The sequence below is a fragment of the Apis mellifera genome, linkage group LG9 (assembly GCF_003254395.2).
Source record: "Apis mellifera strain DH4 linkage group LG9, Amel_HAv3.1, whole genome shotgun sequence".
Classification (NCBI taxonomy): Eukaryota; Metazoa; Arthropoda; class Insecta; order Hymenoptera; family Apidae; genus Apis; species Apis mellifera.
Genome location: NC_037646.1, coordinates 4,447,997 through 4,470,982, shown reverse-complemented (window position 1 = coordinate 4,470,982; position 22,986 = coordinate 4,447,997). Strand labels below are relative to the sequence as shown.

Here is a 22,986-nt window from a genome sequence, read left to right as displayed (position 1 = left end):
ATTGTATATTATAGTCAAACTTCTTCAATTATTGTGTTTTTTGTCCATAGTTAATTATATATTTCGTTAAAATTCAGTGATTTCTCGGTCTCTTTCCTTCTTTTTCTTGATTACGTACTTTCGATATCGCGACTGCTCGTATTTCGTATTTCGAAATTTGGAGTTTCATTGTCTGCATCGTGCTAATTCAACTTAGGTATGTATATTTCCATCGAATTTTTAGTGTTTTTTATGTAATATATGGGTTAGTCGAAGAAATTTGGCGAAAATTCGTTCGTAGGTACATTTGATTGCTACGTCATAGCATGGTAGCCATATTGGTTATATAGCGATGTTTTATCCAATCGAAGATGCTTAGTTTTCAATAGATAGCCGCCATGTTAGTACGAAAAATTTCTGTGACAGGTGGTAGTGCGTCACTTCAATTCAATAATATTTTTGTCGTTATTTTGCTGCATATTGTATATTATAGTCAAACTTCTTTAATTAGTGTGTTTTTTGTCCGTAATTAATTATATATTTCGTTAGAATTCAATGATTTCTCGGTCTCTTTTCTTCTTTTCCTTGATTCCATACTTTCGATATCACGACTGCTCGTTTTTCGTGTTTCGAAATTTGGAGTTTCATTGTCTGCATCGTGCTAATTCAACTTAGGTATGTATATTTCCATCGAATTTTTAGTGTTTTTTATGTAATATATGGGTTAGTCGAAGAAATTTGGCGAAAATTCGTTCGTAGGTACATTTGATTCCTACGTCATAGCACGGTCGCCATATTGGTTATATCGCGATGTTTTATCCAATCGAATATGTCTAGTTTTCAATAGGTAGCCGCCATGTTAGTACGAAAAATTTCTGTGACAGGTGGTAGTGCGTCACTTCAATTCAGTAATATTTTTGTCGTTATTTTGCTGCATATTGTATATTATAGTTAAACTTCTTTAATTATTGTGTTTTTCGACCATAGTTAATTATATATTTCGTTAGAATTCAGTGATTTCTCCGTCTTCTCCTTCTTTTTCTTGAGTACGTACTTTCGATATCGCGACTGCTCGTATTTCGTATTTCAAAATTTGGAGTTTCATTGTCTGCATCGTCCTAATTCAACTTAGGTTTGTATATTTGCATCGAATTTTTAATGTTTTTTTATGTAGTATAGGGGTTAGTCGAAGAAATTTGGCGAAAATTCGTTCGTAGGTACATTTGATTGCTACGTCATAGCACGGTCGCCATATTGGTTATATCGCGATGTTTTATCCAATCGAAGATGCCTAATTTTCAATAGATAGCCGCCATATTAGTACGAAAAATTTCTGTGGCAGGTGTTAGTGCGTCATTTCAATTCAGTAGTATTTTCATCATTATTTTGCTGCATTTTATATATTAGAGTTAAATTTGTTTAATTATTGTGTTTTGTATGTGATCGAAGCTTATTTTAGTTATAAAATCGATTGGATCCATGGAAAGGAATCACAAGTTACTTATGAATAATCATTAATTCTAGCACTCTATCTCATGAACAAGAATAATAGAAACAACGGATTGCATTCAATTCAGCTGACTTGAGTAGACAAATTCACCATAGGGTTTGCAGAACATACTGTAGAGTTCCAGTCATGTCGTTTCTCCTCAAGCTCTGAGAGGATGGAGAACTTCAAACTTACCTTCTATCTTGCTTAGCGTGCATTCTATCCAGCTACTTGTCCCCTTTCTGCAGTAACAATCCTTTACACGTTGCTGAAATAGTATTGTAACGTCCTTCCATCTACCATTTCCCGTTCGTGTTCGAATATTTGTTTCCCGTGATTATATTTCGCTTAATCCAATTATCCACGCTATTGTTAACGATTGCTATCCGACTCGTAATTTCCGAATCTTCTAATCGTGGTCGATTTGACTGAGTTTCTATCATTAATTCTCAGTAATAATTCTCATATAACGTTTCACGCGAGGATTACTCCTTAATCATTTCCTTCTTGAACAATGATTAATATGTGATATGTATCATTTACTCTTTTGCCTATTTATTACAACTCAACGCGAAAAAAGAGAAATTGGAATCGAAATTGGACGAAGAAAAATATTTTAGAATTTCCGGGATAGAGGAAAGAATAATTCGAGCAATATAAATCTGTTTAAATTTTTTATGATATTATGGAAATATTTGAAATGATTTAAATAAATATATTTGCGTAATAATATATACATAATAATTATATAAAAGTTCTGTTAATAAAAATTTACAAATTAGCTTCAAAATTCTTATTTAATTCTTATAGTTAAGAGAATAATAAATTCTTCATTAATCGAATTTTAACATAGAAATAAAATATATAATAGTAATATTGCAGCATATAATTAATAATTATTTATTTTGAATATTTTCTCTCTAACTTCTTTATTCATTTTTCACAACTTTTTAAAATTTAAAAAAAGTTTCAACGTTACTTATTATCAATCAAAGTATTCAAGAATAAAATTCCATATTCATATAGATTTAGAGATATTAGAGAATTCATTTTCATAGATAGAGTGCAAATACCATTGTCTAAAATCAGCTTTCAAAAATAAAAATTTTTATTTCCTATTTTCTAAACTTTCATTTCATGCATGATCATTGTAATGCAAAACAAACTGACAGAGCTGATATTCTATCAGGTAACTTTAGTTTCTGTAAAATCAACTGATAGCTCAAGGCCATTGAAGGATAAATTCCCGCTATAACGCTGTCACTCTATCTCTTGTGTTTACACAGCACGTTTGATCTACTCTATTGTTTGTTTTAAAGGCAGAAAGCGCAAACCTGCAGGCACACTCTCTTTGTCTCAAATGTAACTGAATACAGTTGAAATATGTAACGAGATTATAAAAGGAGGTTACTTTCAATGTTTCGTTATCGACAAATGACTTTGACTGGCCAAGTAATGCTAAATCGATTTCAAATGCGTACAATAGATTCTAAAAGCGCTTGTCTTTCTGCTCTTGATGTTTCATTATTGCTTAATTAAATGAATTAATTTTCCTTTGATCATAACAGATGTGTGTAATTTTCATTTTTCAAATTACTTTGTATGCAAATATTTAACCATGAATTTTCATCAAATATCATTGAATATAATTCACAGATGATATGATTTTCGAGACAAAGTTTATTGAATTTTTGCAAATAAACGTCAGATGCTGCATCTTTTATCTTAAGGGATGTGAAATTATTTTTGTACATTTGTTAGATATTATGATATCTAATGATGGATTATTTTATTTAACCAATATCTAATTTGTCAGCTATTTTGAGTTGAATATTTACCAAAATTTTACTTCATTTTAAATATTCTAATATTTAGTATTATTATGTAACTTTCGTGTTTTTTAATTTATAAAGAGATAATTTTTAATTGATTACTATTTTCCGCGATTCAAGTATAATCTTCACATACAATTAAAATAAAGAAATATATCTATTATTAACAATTATATTTCATTAAAACATTAAACTGTTCGATAAATGATTTTCACAATTTTTCACAAAATCAACAAAAATAAACCCATCGTTAACTCTTAACTTCAATTACAATATGAATTTTTTTTTTCATTAGCTATAATAGACCGAGAAAAATATTTTTCAGATGGATTGCAAAAATTCAATAAAATCACTACCAAAGTTATTTGGGCGAATCACTTTGTTTTGACGAATAAAATAAACAAACACACAAATAAAAAGTACACGAGAACACATAATAGTTGGAAACGAAGGATACTTGGAGATTGTACAAAGGAAGTGTAACGGTTCTTCCGTATAAAAGCTCCGGGACCGAAAAATTTTGCAATACCTTTTGTTCCTAAGTTTCGCGGTCTTCAAAGTTGCTCGCTATAGTCGAGTCTGCCAAATCTAAAGTAGTTCGAAAACGCAAAGCCGCGCAAAACATACTCGGGCGATTCACTGCCGGTCGAAACTCGGCGTCTACGTTAAGAAAAAGAACTGCGGAATGCAGTCGGTTGTGGTAGCTTCCGATTCGCGCAGGAAGTCGGCGTACACTTCTTGTCCGCGAAACTTCTACTCGCGAGTACTCGTTTACCACGGATACGAAACCGTCGAATGACAGCTTTTGTTATGTTATGTGTTTCTCTATTTATTTCTTCGAAATGACGTCGAGAACAAGCTAAATATAATACAAAAAAAAAAAAAAGAAATGTATCGTAGATTATACATTATATATCGTGTGTATTATTTTTCAATACATTTGTAAGATTATGAAATTAAATGCAATATTTTATTAACAATGAATTAAAATAATCTACGAAACATATTATAAATATTAAAATATTGATGTATTTCAATTTAATTCAAATAATTTTTCATATTTGTATTAATATCTGTGATTTTTATTTCAGGATGCTTTCTATACAAGTGATTGCCCGATGTTTACAAGCTTCAATGGTCGGTGAGCGATTAGTTATTGATCAATGAATGGTTAACGTGTGATCAATCCGAGTGATTCAGTCACTTGTCGGTATAATAATCAGTCAATAATCATTCAACGATCAGCAGTCAATCGATATTCAATCATGAGAAGTGAAATTATTTCATCGTAGCTAAGAAGTATCCAAATCCAGTTATACCTTTTTCAATATTATTAAACGTACACTTTGAAATACAACAGTCTCGCTATCACTTCTTCGACAACATCCCTTCCAAAAGGTTACTCCATCGCATTTAAGCCACGTTTATTGCTCTCCTCATCTCCGTGGCTTCCGAAGCGAAAAGCGCCAAAGGACAAAGACGAACTTTAATTCGTCGTCTCGTTAAGCAACTTATCAAAGTGCATGAAGCACCCAGCCAACACGATAAAATAATTGTTCCGGGTTAATGTCTAACGACCTTCCTCGACAGCATCATCTCGAGCAGAAATACCAACCGACTTGGTTACTCGCGGTGTCGACTCTGCTTGCTGTGCAAAGGTCCAAACGAGAAATTGTTCGGATGTTTCTCCCGACAACGACGAGAAAGGGAATAATTGTGAATCGTTTATAATATAAGGCGACATCGTGGCCCATTCCACGCCAACCTATTATCTTCCTCCTCCTCCCTCTCTCTCTTATTTTCGACTATGCTGCCACGACAATTACTTTGCCCGATAATTTTTCAAAGGATCATGGTCATCGCGTTCGTCGTGAAAATTTCAGAATCGCTACGTTTACGACCTTAATGCGAAAACAGTTATATGGATAATTAGTGAACTCGACGTAGCGAAACCACCGGGCTTTGAGAATTTCACGAGGATAATTATTCTGCTTGCACGTCCGAGATATCTTCCAGGAAGATATGGAAGATATTATGCGTAGAATTCGACCAGACATCACGGAATACTCTCGCTAATTTGCCAATGGAAATTTGTTTGAATCGAACGTGATAAATTGTGGAGTTACATGTCGTTAATTGAACGGAGATCCTTCGATAGATCTAATTTTGTTAGACCTCTCGATAAATCGGGTCAAACGGTGTTGGCGTCACTTTTTTAGGTCCTCTATACATTAAGCCTGAATTAAGTACAATTACAGCAATAAGAAATAGACGTAAGATTAAGAGAATTTTATGATGCACGAAACGAACAAAAATTAGGAAAAAATCGCGATATTTTTTATATAACGAACGACATCCAATATACAATAAGAAAGAAAGATTCTTCCAAGATTTTCAAACAAACGAGTAAAGCTTCTAAAGGATTAAATCTAAACAATTTTTCAGCAAAGACGAGAGAAAGAGAGAGTTTCTTAAAGGAACGATGAAACATACATTACGGAAGTATCTCGGGAGGATGTCGTTTCCCCTCGTAATAATAATAACGATGATGATATTAAAGGAACGAAGTGTCGAGTGAAACGCAACCCCGCTGATGTTCAGTCATTATTTGCGCTCGGCATTTTGCCAGTAACAATGAAAGGCAGTCTCGAATTTGTGTAACTCTCATCTACGGGGGAAATGAGAATCCATGGACGTATTATGCGTCCACTAATACCGTTGCCCGGCCGATGTTCGAACATTCGGCTGCATAAATAGTCCACCAAGCATCACGACTTCCCCGGGCATAATATCGACTCGCGATTTTCCATTCAGTGAGCCATCGGTCAAACTTCCTATTCTGCAACAAACGGAAATTCTTCCCCCTCGAATCGAACTTTCTCCACCGTTCAAAAATTACTTCTCGTCGAATGCGAAATATTTCCGCGCATCCCTGTTGGCACACGCACCGGTTATTCGCCAACTTGCAAACTAAACGGCGTCAGAATGGAAAACAATCCCTTTTGATGGCTCGTGTTGTATACACGAAAGGGTTACGGTCGTTGAAATATCTTTGCAACTTGGAGAAATTGAAGTTTCGTTGCATAAGATGTATTTTATGGGAATAAAATTCATCGATTTTATGGGATATCGGGGAAGGGAGAAGTTATCCAGATCCGAGTTTTTATCAAGATATTGGCTATTGGAGTAATTTTAATCTGTTTTATTCGGAATAGATAAAATATGCTAGTACAGAAGTATAATAATACAGGTAAGAATACATTTTTTTTATCTTGTATAACACAGAAATTTAGATTCTCAAACAATTGAATATTTTGCAGTAAATTTTTTTTTTCCATGTAGAATTATTTTATTTTAGTATTAAATACTTTCAAAATTTTAGTAGTTAGTTTTAAACATTTTATGAAACTAATGAAAATTAAGCTAAGGATCGAATAGAATTTTCCTTAGAGAATATTTCAATTTGAAAGAAATCGTATCATTAAATACTATCAGCATAGATAAAGAATAAGAGAGATCTAAATCTCGTTTAATCTCTATTAGATCTCAGTTCAGTCTCGGAAATGCGATGGTTTTAGTTTAAGCTCCAGTTTAAATAATTACTGTGTTAGATTAATTAAGCTTCGTGATATAGATTGCAACGTTGCTTGATGCATTTGATCGGTTAAATCTAAATTGGATAGTCAATCAAGTGGATGAAATTTTCATTCAGACTCGATCTCTCATTATCGGGATTGTACAAGACATAATCGGAAGGACGTGTATTTAAGAATCTAACCAATTCGAAGAATTTGAAGCGCGATTAAAAATCATATTTCTTGTTGAATTATTTTAATTTAAAATAAATACACGCATACATCATCGCGCGCAAAATAATTATTTAGAATTAAACAAATAAGATTGTAGCTAAAACAACGTGTATCTATCCATATATTTATTATTTTTAATTACATTTATTCAACGATAAAATTTATTAATTCTTTAATAATATTAATTACAAATTTTAAATATTAATCTCTCGAATTGTAGAAAAGATTCTCGAAAATTTTGCGCAACACGGAAGAAATTTCTCCTTTCTACATAAATTAGACTTCAATTTAAAGCGATTCGTGTATCCGGATTATCCGTATTTAACGAATCAAGGGAAATTGGAAATCTCGACACGCGCATTCCTCGTTGACATCGTAGATATGCGTGCTGTTTTTTTTTTTCGATGGATCATAAAAGCTGAGCCAAAAAAAGGGGGAGGGGGAGGGAGGGAAAAAAGGAAAAAGAAGGAAAATCAAGCCTAGCCAACCAAGCGACCCAAATGTTCCGGCTACCGTAAAGAGGTATCGTTCTCTGAAATGGCGGCATTTCACTTTTCGCTACATGCACACGGCCAGGATAGAAAAAAAAGAGGAGAGTTGCAAAAAGACCGGGGAAAGAGAGGAACGTCCATAGACACACATAGGGAGGTAGAGCGACGATGCGATTGCATTCTAAATTAAAAATTGGACACACGTTTCTGGACAATGAGGCAATTCAACGTTGGTAAGATTCTTTTTTTTTTTTAGAACGAATGTTTTATTTATGGAAAAAAATTAATAGGGTAGAAAGCGCTGATACAGAAGATACTTAACCTATTTCGCGAAAAAGGTAGTCCTAGATTCCCTTCAACTCTTTCCTTTTATTTTGATTTTTCGTCCAAACTTGATATCTATCGTTTCGAACATCAGACCGCGCTACATTATATATTTGCTGCTCTGTTCTGTTTATCTCATTTACATATTCGATTTTTCAATGCGGAAAAACAGACCTTTTCGTTGAAGATCCTCTTCCTGTTATCCTCTACATATGCTCTCTATTATTGTTTGCTTAATAATCCATCGTTGTTCGAATCGCGCGATAAATTATTTGAAACTTTCCTGCAAATTATTCATAAATTCATAAGTGAATAATATTTTCAATTTGTAGCAAAGTTCTATATATATATGTTAAAATTTATTTCAAAATTTGAAACCTGTAATTTATCTATACATTTTAATTTACGTTCGCACTTTCGTCGCTTCCGTTTCTTCGCGAAATTGAAACCAATCGTCATCACCCTTACATCCTTACAAGGTCTCTGTTTCCTCAATTAATCACAAGATTCGCAAAATTTTAATTCGCGTGAAACATCGAAGAGTTGCCGAAGTAAATTTAATGTAATATTCCTGTAGGCCAGGTACATCTGCTTTAAGACAGGTTTCTTGAAGGCGTGGGCATCGTAAGTCGCGTAATTGGATCTTGCCCGACTTTATAAACGTCGGGAATAATTGGTCGGACTGCGGGGATCCGCGCCTTTCCGAAAATCTGATTAGGCGGGAACCGCAATTTCATCGTGGCCCCCCGTCCTCCCCCTCCGCCAAACAAAATCTGCCGGCTGACAAACGCGAGTTCCGCTTTAAGGATTATCGCGACAGGATCCGAACGAGGAAAAATTTCATGAGCTGGAATAATTTTGCTTATCGTGGCGAAAACGTTCGGGAATCGATTCCGCGCCGAGACTCAATGGGACGACAGACGTGGAAACGTGTCTGTAAGTTGGATACCTCGTGGAAAACAGGATAAGTCCATTTTTATCCGAGTTTTTTTTCTTTTTTTTGTTTTAACAATCCGATCCGATGATTAACGAGAAGACGAGGAATACGTTTAGTTGGGTGTTATATTTATATACGGAAAATTCAAATGTAATGTAAATTGTAAATGTTAATATGGGAAATTAGATATTTTAAATTTATTTTAATTCTTGATGGTTTGAGATTTAAGGTTTAAAAATCGAATAATTCATAAACTTTTTATTAATATGGAATATTATATCATACATTAGTAAATATATTAGTAAATATATTCTTTGATAAGATTGAAATCTATAACTATTATAACTTATGTAATTCCACATTTTTGTCTTTATTGTAAAACTTTCATCAAAGAATAATGTGCCTTTATCTCAAATTCATTACACTAGTTAGGAGTTAAATTTAATTTTATGAAGTCAAAAAGATTCACAGAAGATTTCATTCTTATTGCAGTCATTTTTGAAAATTTTATAGCCAAATAATTCTCTAGGGATGTAATAATATATTAACAAAAAAGAAAATAATAATACATCATTATAGAAGTTTAATATCACTTTCTCATAAAAGAAGTAAATTTGTATAACGCTTCAACGACAAGAAAAACAAGAAAAACACGCTCAAGTAATAATTTGATATTGTAAAACCTTTCATAAATACAAAATAACTATTTGGATAGGAATGATTTCAGATAGCTTGTCGGATAATCGATATTGCATTCTGAATTCGTTATACACGATGTTAACGGGTTCACCGCAGTTATGGCCATAACAAATTAAATGGACGTGGCAAAAAATCGATAAAGTCGAAAAGTCGTTGGTGTTTCACGGCAAACTCCAGTTATCAATGCATTTTTACAATGTTTTTCAATTACCGCAGTGTTAAACGAAGTTTTGACGTGCTCGATATCAACGGTACCAATGGTAACGTGCCAACAGGGTGCAGTTACTTCTCTCTAAAAATTCACGTGTCGAATTTGATGTCTAAATTGTGGAAATCGTTGTAAAAATTGTAGGAACGTTTAGTTGTATATTTAGTATTTATCAGTATGTTTTTTCCAGTTTTTCAAAAGCTTTCGTTTTAATTAAATCTTCGTTAGAGGATGTAAACTTAAGAGGATCCTCTTAAGTTCTTGATCCAAAGTATTCAATTGTTAAATTTCTAATTTTCTTGCAATTGGTTACGAAAAAGTCATGTAATGATTACTGAATACAAAGAATTATCAATGATGAATGGAAAAAACAAACACACGAAAGGAAATTATAGAGAGAAGACATTTTCATATTTAGTGCAATGTTCATTATATTTTGCATTAAGTCTTCTCTCTTAATTACTGAATTACACTCAAGTTCCTTTCTATTTTGAAATACACATTACGTAAATGCAGTTGCATTTTACAACATCTTTCCACGAGCCGTATCTTCATTAAGAGTATGTGTACCTGGCAAATTTTCAAACTTGATTTCCTTGAAGGTAAAGTTACCAAGGAAAATATTTATTCTGCACTTTCAAACTATTTTTCCATGGAGGACAATCTTCTGCTGAATTCTACCCTCCCTATTTTCACCCTGCTCGTTCGAAAATATTTAATGTAGTGGAAGTAATCTCAAACCAACAAGTATTTCTCACCACATATCACTTCTAGCTCTTAATCTTTAGCATCCAATAATTATTTTTCTTAGAATCGATCATCATACAAATTTATTTACTCTTCAATCAAAATAATCCAACCCATACTTCTCCATACAAATAAACTTCTAGATATCTACGAACTTCACACTTTTCAATTTCCTTCGAAAAATAAAAAAAAAATATAGCTTTCAAAAATTCCAATATATCCAGAGAAACGAATAAATATTCTGAACGGTATATATTAACCAAGAATAATATTTTTTCCGATGTTTCAAGGATTAAAAAAAAAAAAAAAGAAAAAGAAAAAAGAAGAAAAAAATAAAAATGAGGTTAAGCGACCACCCTATATACGATGATGCACCATCGACTTGAACGAGGACACGCGCTGCGACAGAACTTCCCCGTCTCTTTCCCTTGGACCGAGGCCGAGGTCGAGACTGTGTCCGCTGAAATTCTGTGTTACGCGAGCGACGTCCATTAATGAAAATCGATTACCCATCAGGGTTGCTGCTTACACCGATGCGCGTCAAAAGCTGATGCACGTATGTATATCTCCTGGCCTCATCGGGCGGAGGCGCACGATGGCTATACGTGTCCCAGCTTATATACGCTAATTCCAGGGATTTCATGAGTCACATTAGCTTAACGAAAAATAAGTCGAACGGCCAGTCATTGAGTGGAGAGAAAGAGAGAGGGAGAGAGAAAGAGAGAGAGGAGGGGGAAAAAAGGTGCTCTTTCATGGTACTAATTAATCGAACGGTGCATGACGCATGAAAAATGTAGGCAACCCTTTATTCCGAGCGTAGATTGAATTTCAAGGAAAATTTTAGGTTAATGGAAGGGATTGTCTGGCCGAGTAAGCATTTTGTAAATTGTATTAAGTGAAATTAAATTCTTTCTAAGGTTGATGAGCGTGTGTGAGTGTAAATTGATGAATTTTTAAGGAGCGGTAAATTTGAATTTAACGCTTGACTGATGGATTTGTGTCGCATAAGTGGCGTGACGCGGATCGAATTTTCACCTCTTTTTTTTTATGGTGGAGTGTAAATTTCGCGATAGTGAAGGGAAAAAGAAAATGACAATTAGTGTCACATCTCGAAGCTGTTGGAAATGGAATGTTCTTGCAGGAAAAAATATGAAGAGAAATATGTCCGTGACCTGATCTACAATTACAATCAATTGAGAATTAAATTTGTGATCCAAAAAGATTCTGACACTTGCTCTGTACTTTTTAGGTATGCGTGTATACCGATTTCTCTTTCGTGTACACGAATTTTCTATTTACTGAAAATTCCTTGGGGAAAACGAGGGCGATAAATCTGTAGATTGCAAAGATTCGAGTAGAAAGTTTACGTGATCGTAAGATTATATCTAAGTTAGATATAATATTATTTAGAGATTTTGAGATATTGCTTAGAGACGAGAAGATAAATACGTGTTTAATAATCGAAAAGAAATCGATGTCTGATTTTTATTTTTTATTTCCTTGTATCGTTCAATGTATTACTTCGAATAGGGATAAAACGACTTTAATTCTATAACTACTTAACATCTTGTAGGAGCATTTGAAACGGGAACTTGTTAATCCTTCGTCTGCGGTATTAGTTTGAAGTTTAAGTCCAAATTATTAGGTTTCAGAATGCTACAACTACGTAATACAGAATTCGTGGAAAAGCAATTGATTTTAATCGAGAAGATGAAAGGACCAAACTTTATCGATGCTAAAAATACTTTATTATTATACAAGTATTTATTATCAATGAAATTAAATTTTAATTGGAAAGAAAAAAAAATAAAAATTCGAATTTTGATAAAAATGTAAGGAAAAGAAACGTAATTTGGCCATAATAGATTAGATTTTGTCATTCATACAATTGGAAAATTGATGCAGATTAAAGTAATCATACAAAATAATACGTCTCTTCTTTAAAGCAATTATATACTAAATTATGATGAATTATACTGAATTATAGCTCAATTACGGTACTACCTCGTATCAAATGTTCGATCGAAATTGATGGGAATATTTCCAGTCATCGTTGATGTGCGGTATTCATTTTCCACTTCATCAAACCGAGGTTAACGCTTTGCGGGCTGAGCAACATTTTATCATGATCAATATCAAGCTATTTCCAAAAACAAACATAAATCATTGATCAATAACGAATCATAGATGTTTCAATTAAATTAAATTATTACGAAACAAAGGAATATTGTATATAACTGAAAGGAATTAAATATAATGAAATTTAACACGAATGATTCGACTATCATCTGATCGCTCGATCAATTCTATTATAATTAAAAAAGAACCAGAACGAAAAAAAGGAAGCAAGAATATTTATTTTACGCTTTATTACGCTAATATTAAACTGTCAAAATTTCTTCTTTCTCAAAAAATTGCCACAAATGGAGAAGTTCAAATATAAAAACAATGAATCCAAAGATAAATTTTCCATTCCTTTCGAAAATACCAATCAGAAATTCCTCCGGAATAAATTCCCCGATTGAAATATCAATTTGTCGCTTCAGTAGCAACAATCGAAGACAAGTTTCTCCTTTGTCGAAAGGACTGTGACGTGCACCGAGGCATTCACCGTATTCGAACGGAACCGGTCCGTGTTGTTTTCGACGCTGCCGTTTCCGGTTGCCGGTCCCCGGCATCGGGCACAACGTTGACGCTGCGTCATTTCGGCTCGTTCGGTCTGCCTACCCCATTATTTTCAATGGCGTTTTCTAAAAAGAGCGCGTCGAATCGACGCCGTTCCGCTCGTGTGTAACGAACGGTCCAAGAGTACCACGACATTTGCAGAAGGCCGCGTTCAATTTGCATGCGAGGTTGTGGTGTATCGTACACCGACGATTCCTGGGATCGGTGTCGGGGAGGCCAACACGCAGACGCGCAAGCGAATTTACGTGTGTGTGTGTGTGTGTGTGTGCCGTGGCGCGTGTGTCGGGGATAACCGGTGTGGCGACATATGCATAAAAGAATTACTGGCTCGTGCTGTTTATTACGCGTGAGGTGTTTTCAAAAGGATTCGATTTTGAAACGAATGACGTTCCGCTGGATTTCTGACTATCCAATTACCGATGGCAGGTTTAATATAAGAACGGACTAAATGTACAACTTGATCGAAAATTATACGATTGGTAAATCAAAGAATTTTGGCTGATTTGATTTTCATCGACATTTGTTTTAATTAATCGATATTTGATAATGTCATTGGTGTTTAAAATTTCCAATTTAAAATTTTTACGTTTCGTATCCTTCCCCGTTCTAGTAATTTCCATTCGATTATATATTTAATTTAGTTTACTTTGATAAGAAGAAACTTGAAAATCGTGGAAATATGTTTTCTAAAAAAAGGATAAATGATTATTCAGAAATAACATAGAACGCAACTTACGATCATCTGCGATCAATCATTACATGTCTAAATAAAGAGGTACTTACTACAATCCTCTTGAAACGATTCATGAGACGAAAGCCATGATTCATGGAACTGTCACGTTATTACCAGCAAGGATCACATGGCTAACACTGATAAAGAACAGATCAGTGATGACGCGTCCATATGGTATCTCCTTGAATGTCAGAAAAGGCTAAATAAAATAGTGCAATATTTAAATTTTCACAAATTATCCCATAATAAAATTATGATTTAATATCATAAATCAGATTTTAATATTCAAATACTCATTCAAATCTTCCGTTCTTTTTTTCCATTCAGTCTAATTCTTCTTCTCAAGTACCTCCTGAAAAAAAAAATATATATATATAACTCTACTCAAACAAATCTCAAAAAATTTTTTCTGTATAACAGAAAGAATACACTTCACTAAGATATAGGATTTCACATAAAGTATACACATTTCCAAATAAAAAAAGGAATACATGTATCATTTTGAAAATGTATCTGCAACATCAGTGATCTATCTAAGAATTATTTTTATTTTTCTTCCCACGAAAGGGAAGAATGCTTAATTTTTACTTATCGACAACAAAGGAGTTCGTTCTTCGTCTGGTAGAAATAAAAGGCGTTTCACGAGTAACGATCCATTTCTGTAACGTTCGATATTTCATCCGGTAGAAATCGGCACCCGGTTGGTTGAATTTCTTTGGCAACGAGAAGGATGGTCCCAGAAGGGTTACAGAGTATTCCTGGGAGGCGTGCCGAACGAAAAGCTTCACGCCAGGCTATAAAATTCTGAACGGCGCGGGAGCAGAGGACAGAAAAATCAATTAGACTGCCTCCGACAGCCACGTCGCCATGATTCAGGAAAACGATAAATCTGAGCGCACCGACATCAGCACCTCCGCCGAGATCTTGAGTATCTCGTATCGCCTCCCCGCCCACGTACTACTTCGTCCTTTTCTTTCCCCTCTCCGGGATAAAGCCTGCGATGAACACCTAACGACGACAAAACCGAGACTACATAGACGAGTATCAAGTGCGGATACAGGATGTTCCTTTTTTCGTTCTATCATTCCAAGATTTATTCCCATTTTTTTTTTCTTTTTTGTGAAACTTAGTACAACGTTTTGATCTATTTTATACGTAGCAATTTTCAACGTGGATGATGAATAGAAATTAATAATTTTAATAACGAGGATCCTTAAGGATTTCTTAAGAAGAAAGACAAAGCCTGTTTATTCAATCTTCTTAATATTTTCGATATTTCTTATAAATAAATATCAATGGATGGGATATTTTTAAAACGTTCCTTTAATCATTTACTCGAAAATAATTTGCCAAAGAGAAAAGAAATAGAACGGAATAAGTTTCCACGCTATAACCACTATTTGAAATATCATTTCTTGATTTCTTTTTTTCGGGATATATTTGGTTAGAGATCGAACGATTTGATAAAAGTTAAAAATGAAACGAGGTCTTTGAAATCAAAGCAGCTTCACGTTTCAATTCACCTACGGCTGCATGTTGATTGTAGGATTATTATCAGACAGGAGGAAAGGAAAAAGAAAGAAGAAAAAAGAATCACGTTAGCATATATCCCTCCGATTTTAATGAGTTTTTTCAAACGCAGGTGAACCAGGTGAAACGATATTTAAACGAGATCGTTACATTACTTTTATAGATTATATATTTTTTTCATAAATGATATATATTTGTGTAATTTAAAAAAATTAGGAAAAGAAGAAAGAAAGATTTCACGAGTCACGTGATTCTCATCTATGGTTATTTAATTTATCTAGGTATCTCGAGTATCTCACGAAACGAGTTCAAATAATTAGAGCCCCGACGAACTTCTTCGCGAAGGTATCACCAAATTTGTTGAGCTCCCAACTTCATCTTTTAAGACTTTGTTTCGAGGGTTCCCGGAGAGAAGGACTAACGTAAACAAAGGGTGATTAAGCTATATATAACAAAAGTTTAAAAGTTCAGGTTTTACTTTCGATGTTTTCCTCGCTCGTTACTTTTCTCCCCCCATGAAAAATTAAAAACTCTTCAGAAATTAATGTTGCACCGATTTTGACGAGAAGCGCGAGATAATATTAATTTATGAAATTCTTACTTTTGATGAAACGATACTTATTTATTATTTTTCGACAAATTAAAAATTACGAGAAAAATATTTTTAACGGTCCAAATATTTTTAACGGGTAATTGAAAATTATTGGAAACAATACACACGAATATTGATTTAATATTTTTTAATTATTTTATTTTTGACAATTCAGATAAATCTCATAGAGAAATATTTCGTTTCGTGAAAAAAAATATATTGTTTGTGAAAATAAAATAAAATAAAATAAAGTTTATCAACCTAATAAAATTAATGCTAAAAGCTGATAATAATAATTTTTATATACAACATTAATATCGGAATACATGAATTTCATTTTAAACGTACGATATTTTTTACAATATCCGACAAATGAACATAAATATTTTAAATCATATTTGATCAAAGATCGTACACGTTAAAAACTATATATTTGCATAAATCTTGAAACGTATAAAGCAATACATTAGTTTCTATAACATCGTCCGATACGTGTTCATATTTTATTTAACGTTTATCATCGGGGTTTAAACACCAATTGATTTCAAATATTTGATTGACAGTGAAATCTCGATGGAACGAATACTTTTCCAACTGGACGTGGCCAAATTTTTTTTATGGATTTTTAACACGTTAAAATTCACACGTGACGCGAAATATATTTGCGTCCCGGATAAATATCACGGATTATTGAACGAGCGATAAAATTATCAAATTTAAAATGTGCACACCGACGTGAATGCAATTTAAACTATCGGATTGGAACGAAGCCTAGAAGCATATTATCTATTTTACGATCATCAATTTCCATACCGTGCAACATGAATATTCAAACAGCCGCTATGTGCATTACATCAAACGCGTGTATACATTTTTGATGTATGTACTTCACCCCCAGTCGAGATAAAGCAAGAACACTAACCGTGTATCGATGGACGATTATGATAAACAGTGATTTTTCAAAAAATCCCGAAGCTTGGTGATTTTGCGAATTTTACGGAATAATTTCCCGTGGTAAAATATTGATATTAAACGTGAGATCACCCATATATCGTATATATTTCATAAATATTATTATTATAAATCCAGTTTATCAAATTATCTAGGATTTGCATAATTATCAAAATTATATAAAAATAATTCGTAATATCATTTTAAATTATTCGATATTAGGAACAATTATTCGAAACACTTTTCCGATTAATTCTGACACTTCGAATCAATCTTATTTCACGACGGTATTTGAACAATTTTAAAGTTAATTTTAATGCATAATCTCGTTCCTAAATTAACCTTATTATCCCAATATATTTTCCATACATATTACGTACCTCAATTTACCTTAATTTCATAAAGTTATCGTAAAATTCTAAAAATTTTCAGTGAAGATAATCGATACATTATTTTTATACCAAAATTATATTTTTATTGGCAAATTTATCATTTCGCGTTGAAATTAAAATATAGAAATTAAAAAAAAAAAAAAAGAAAGAAATTGAGAGATGATGGAAGAATGTATATAAAATATCACAATGCTCGTATAAATAACCGGAATACAATTCACCGGGAAATTTAAGCGAAAATTTATGAAAAAGATATTGTAAAATTATTATGCCAAAAACATCTGCGTTACCGCACAGAAGATCGGAATAGAAAATACAATACAGAGCAGAGAATGAGGCGAAATAAATTGCCAATAATAATATTACCATTTTACATTGGTTATTCGTACATATAAATAAGTATCAGGACGTAATAATTTATCGAATACGATACTCGAATTTTTGACAACGATTTATCATTTAAAATGACAGTATTAAAAATATATCAGGTGAAAAACATAAATTGTACGTTAATGAATATGAAACATTTTATATAACGAAACACGAGAAATGTTATAATATATTTCAATTCATTTTAATTTAAAAAGAGGAAGGTATCTGGCATTATATATTTCGAACAGGTACAGAAAATGATTATTTCAAGAGATATATAAGTTAGAATTCATTTTTACACCAGAGGAAAATCTTTGGAAAAAAAAAAAAAGAAGAAAAAACGTTTGAAGATTTTTAATCTTCAAATCTTTATGATGTAGTATCTCTATATAACTTGTTATATTCTTATAATACAATTTTATGTCTATTGCACCGTCTAACTACTTTCTTTATTTTTATACAACAAATATTTTTTATGTAATAAATTTATGTAATAAATATAATCATTTCTACGTTTATAATATACGTATTATCATAAAAGAATATAAGTGATAAAAAATTTTTATTGCAAATACAATGAAATTCTAGCACATTATTATTACCTAAAAGATATAAATTCAAATGTTCAATATTATTATACTTATAAAAATATAATAATATGAAATTATATTTTATAGCTATATCATTTGAAAGAATATCTTTTTGTCACAAAACAGACTTTCCATTATTTCAATTTTCCAAATTGAAATGTATTCTCCTCACAAGTGACAAAGATAGAAAGGTATTCAAAAGAAAAAGAAAAATAGAAAAATCTATCAAACTTAAATTATCCTAAATATCACGTATTTATTCAATCAAACAATAATTCCAGATCATCGATGGAAAAGTAAAAATAAATGTATTTATTTCACACAACGAACAATAAATCAAACAATTCCGCGTTTCAAAATATATTTTTCTCACGCATTTACATATATTTCACAAGTACACAGATCGATATCAAAAACAGGGATCACTCCTTGAAGAGCACGAGGATATTATTCCTTCGGCATTCCGAAGAAGAAATTCTATCGATTGGCTCCTCCACGTGATTCAACTCGAATACCAAACACCTGCACCCAACGCCTATTCACGCGCAAAGATTTAAGCATCGTGTCATTCGATGGACAATAACACCGATACAGTTGTCACCACGATACTCGTAATTCATGAGATTCCTGGCGTCTTTATCGCGACGCGTGCACGAAGGGCCGCGCATTCCCCAGCAAACAGGGCAAGAGTAGTTCGTGACTGGATCCATAACAAGAGTGGAACAGAATCGAGGTTGGTTGGCAATCGTGAGGAAAAGGATTTCCAAAGGGATTTCCCTTTGAGGAAAAGAAAATTGCCAAGATCAATCTCTTATTAAATTTAATAAGTGAAAGAGAGAAAAGAACAGCAAGACTCGAATATTAATAGCGAGAAATATCGGAATAAATCAAACCTCTTATAATAATCGTGTGGAGAATCGTGGAAAAATAAATGTTTCCATAAATTTAAACAATATCATAGACAATAAACAGAATTTTTTAATTTCTAAATTAATAATAATTCACAATATAATTTCAGAACTATGAGAAGATGTTTCTAGAGAAACTGAAGAAAGATAACATACTTATCAAGTTTTCGAATCTATTCAATATTCCATTCTACTTTTAAAGTATCTCCTTCGCCTCAGAAAGTACTCATAGAAGATTCAAATTTACTCGAAAAAGCATACGTACAAGCGAACGTTCGAATTTACTTATATCCATCACTACCTCCCTCCCGCCAACCGATTTTTACTAACTGTTGATTTCTCGCTTTTGCAGATCTATTTTGGCAGACAGCTGGAAATTCTCGTTTCGAGCTTTAGATATTAAACATCGCATTCGAAAGGCCGATCCTCGAAATGGTTTGGAACGGCAGAAGCGCCCACACCAATTGCCAGCTAATAGTTTAATGCTTTCTTGATTTCTCGCTCGACTATGGCCGTTTACTCCCGCGCCAGAAGATAGGTAATGCGCTAACGGGAGGCGCACAACCGACCAAGTTCCTGGCGCAGGTAAATGTAATGGAAAACGCTTTGGTCCCGGAATCGAGCGACCAAACCAATATCATAACTCTCCGGTGAATGGAGTGGAGGCTGGGCTGCCGACCATCTGAAACGGTATGTCCGACCCTGCGGAAAAACGGCTCTTAATAACGTTATTTCGTTGGTTGTTATGTGGACCGTGGTGAAAAGGAAAATGCGTCCATGTTGAGACGTGCTGGAGTGAAGAATGGAGAGGAATTTGTGATCTCGTTAAAAATACCTCGTCCAAAAAAATAAGTAAAAAATAAAATTTTAATTTTTATTTGATATGCACCATTTGTGAGAAGGAAAATTTTTATAGGTTCGATAATTAAATGTAAATATTCGAGTATTGTATATATATATATATATGAGAAAGATTAATCTGAATGGAATTTCGATATATTATTTAGTTTTGATTGAAACAACATCATTTTTTTATTTTATAAATATTCTTTTACACAGTGTACGTTCGAGTACACTATATTTTGCGGAGATTGCAAGAGAATTGCGCATCAAAGAGTTAAATGAAAAATAAAAGAATAACGGAAACAAATTTCTATGAAAATCAATTAACGTAGCACAGACCAAAAAAAAAAAAAAAATAAATAAATAAATAAAAAAATAAAAAAAAGATTCAAATTCTTCATATGATATTGAGATTAATAAATTTTTTTTTCAAATTCTCTTTCTGATTGGATTTTTTTTATTTAGGAGAATATAATTTGGAAAAATTGTTTTTTCCTTCCGCCTAGTAGCGCTGGATATTCCAAAAAAAACATGTTTTCAATCCCAAACTTTGAGGGCTGTTTTCACCCTTCCCATATATCGATGATTTGCCGATAAAACAAGAACGTGTCAAATATTCTTTGATGGACTATTTCACGAAGAGTATTCGTCGAAAATGGCGTATATTGTTACGAAATATTCCTTTAATAATAATACGATACATATTATAAATTTACATTAATTTTAATGTAAATTTTAATGAAAAAATTTTATTCCTCGATATATCTATCCTGCGATGATTTAATTATAAAGTTACTTACACATGTATTAATTATCCACTTCATGGACCGACTAATGTTCTTATGTTGAAGGTAGAAGGAAGGCGGTGTAAGAGAATGAATTTGACTTCTGAAGTTCGGACAGATCTAAATTACATATTCTCAGCTTCCTGATATTACTGAATTACTTTGGAAGATGTATGTACCTATAACGGTTCTAACATGTCCATTTTAACGGTATCACACTATGATGTAACTACTAATGATCCTATTAATATTTAGATAATTTCCTTGCAAAAATTAAAAAACAAAAGCATTTGATAAATTATTCAATATCAAAAATTTCAGATTCAGATGCGCTTATATCTCACTCAATCGAATTTGCGCAAATCATCTGCAAATAAGAGAACGATTTAATCCCAAAATATTAACTGTAACATAAGAACAATGATGAGAAGTTCGTGCCACTTTCACTAATGAATCATTGAGGCGTTAAGATCACACATTGTCTCAAATTTAAGCACAAACTCGCATTAATGGGTAATTAGAAGAAAGTCAATAGGATACAAATTTTTCGAAACGAGTGGAGTAAAGCTAGTTTCTTAGTTCAAGTTTTTTTAGTACTCGACAATGGCAATAAAGGAAACTGCGCAAAAAAAGAACAACTGGAAGAAAGTCGAGGAGGAGCGTATATTTTTATTAAAAACAAGAAAAGAAAAGAGAAATTATTTTCTCGTGAAAAGCAGACACCATTAATTTCTATAAATCATTACAATCTTAATTAAGTAATCTTAATTAATTTCCCAAAGTAGAGGAAGATTACATTATTAACGTCTTTCTTAACAAAATCCAACTTCTTCCATCCAATTAACTTTATTTAATCCTTCAACAAGATCGCGAATCGATATCTTCCCTGTTGTTGTAGCGAAGACGAGCGTTTGCCGGTGACACGTGTCATTCTGTTGGAACGTGATAAACGGCAGCATGTAACGTTGACGGGAGCCGGTCGATGATTTTCAGAACTGCGCAATTTCAGTGGCGAAAAAAACGATTTAATTAACCGACGCGGTAAACGCGCGATCGCCATGCGGAAGATAGATAACCGGCCATGTAAAATAGAAAGAATTGTAACCGATCTCGCGGAGCGGAAGCGACATGACAAACTCGTTACTGGTAGGTACACTCGTCATCCCGCTTTTGCGGTTCGATTATCCCTATCGCTGGTTAAAGTGATCCGTACCAACAGGCCGGCCAGCCCTGAATCCTATAATCCCAATCCGAATTCCAAACCGACCTCGCCTATGGTATATACGATATGTATACGGTGTTCCGTATCCTTGAATCAAAAATATTTATTGAATTCAACGAGAAATGATAATTGAAGAAATTGTTTCTCGTAGAAAAATAAAGATACATATGTCTGAATATGAGATATTGGATGATGATTGGATTCAAAAAGAGATTATTGAGAGCTGTATAATTGTAGTAACAGTAAATATTATAATTTCTTCCAGTACTTCCCTAATTAATTACACACTGATCAACGAGTAATATACGACAGAATATGTATCCCGGATAAATAAATTCAAAATTATTTTGAACGTTTGAGGAAATATTTCATAAAGTTATTTTATCGTAGGAATTGTATCCGCTGTAATTCACACTGCATCCGCAGCTACGAATGAAACACCCCGTACATCGCGATTTATTTCGTGGACCACGCTTCTCCTCCCTCTGATCGTCGATTCGTTTGAAGCTCCTTTCAATGGACCTTCCAGGCTAGATACACAAACGCGGCAGGAACTTTCCTACGGGGGAGCCGTACGGAATCATTGGAAATCGATAACTTGGAAAAGTTAAATGATAAGCTGCACTTGCGTGATTGACGGTTGCCTCGAAACCACCGCATGAATCATAGTATCGGCCGAAACGGTTTAATGACGTGGAATTTCACTCTTTCCCCTATATATTTTTCCTCCCGGGATACGACGTCGTTAGCGACCCCTAACCTCCACGTTCTAACGAGATCTCGATGCGCAAATCGATCCGGTGTTTAACAATGTTTAACACGGCTATCGTGTCGCGGCGGATTGATTCGAAGAAACAAGATTTCCGGG

At 33.3% G+C, this 22,986-nt stretch overlaps 1 long non-coding RNA gene across 1 annotated transcript; it reads left to right on the top strand.

The window, feature by feature from the left end:
- Positions 1–378: 378 nt before the first annotated feature.
- LOC100576813 lies at positions 379–6,551 on the top strand. Its single transcript, XR_003305358.1, has 2 exons — positions 379–654; positions 4,392–6,551. It is a non-coding gene; the product is annotated as an uncharacterized LOC100576813 (long non-coding RNA).
- Positions 6,552–22,986: the final 16,435 nt, after the last annotated feature.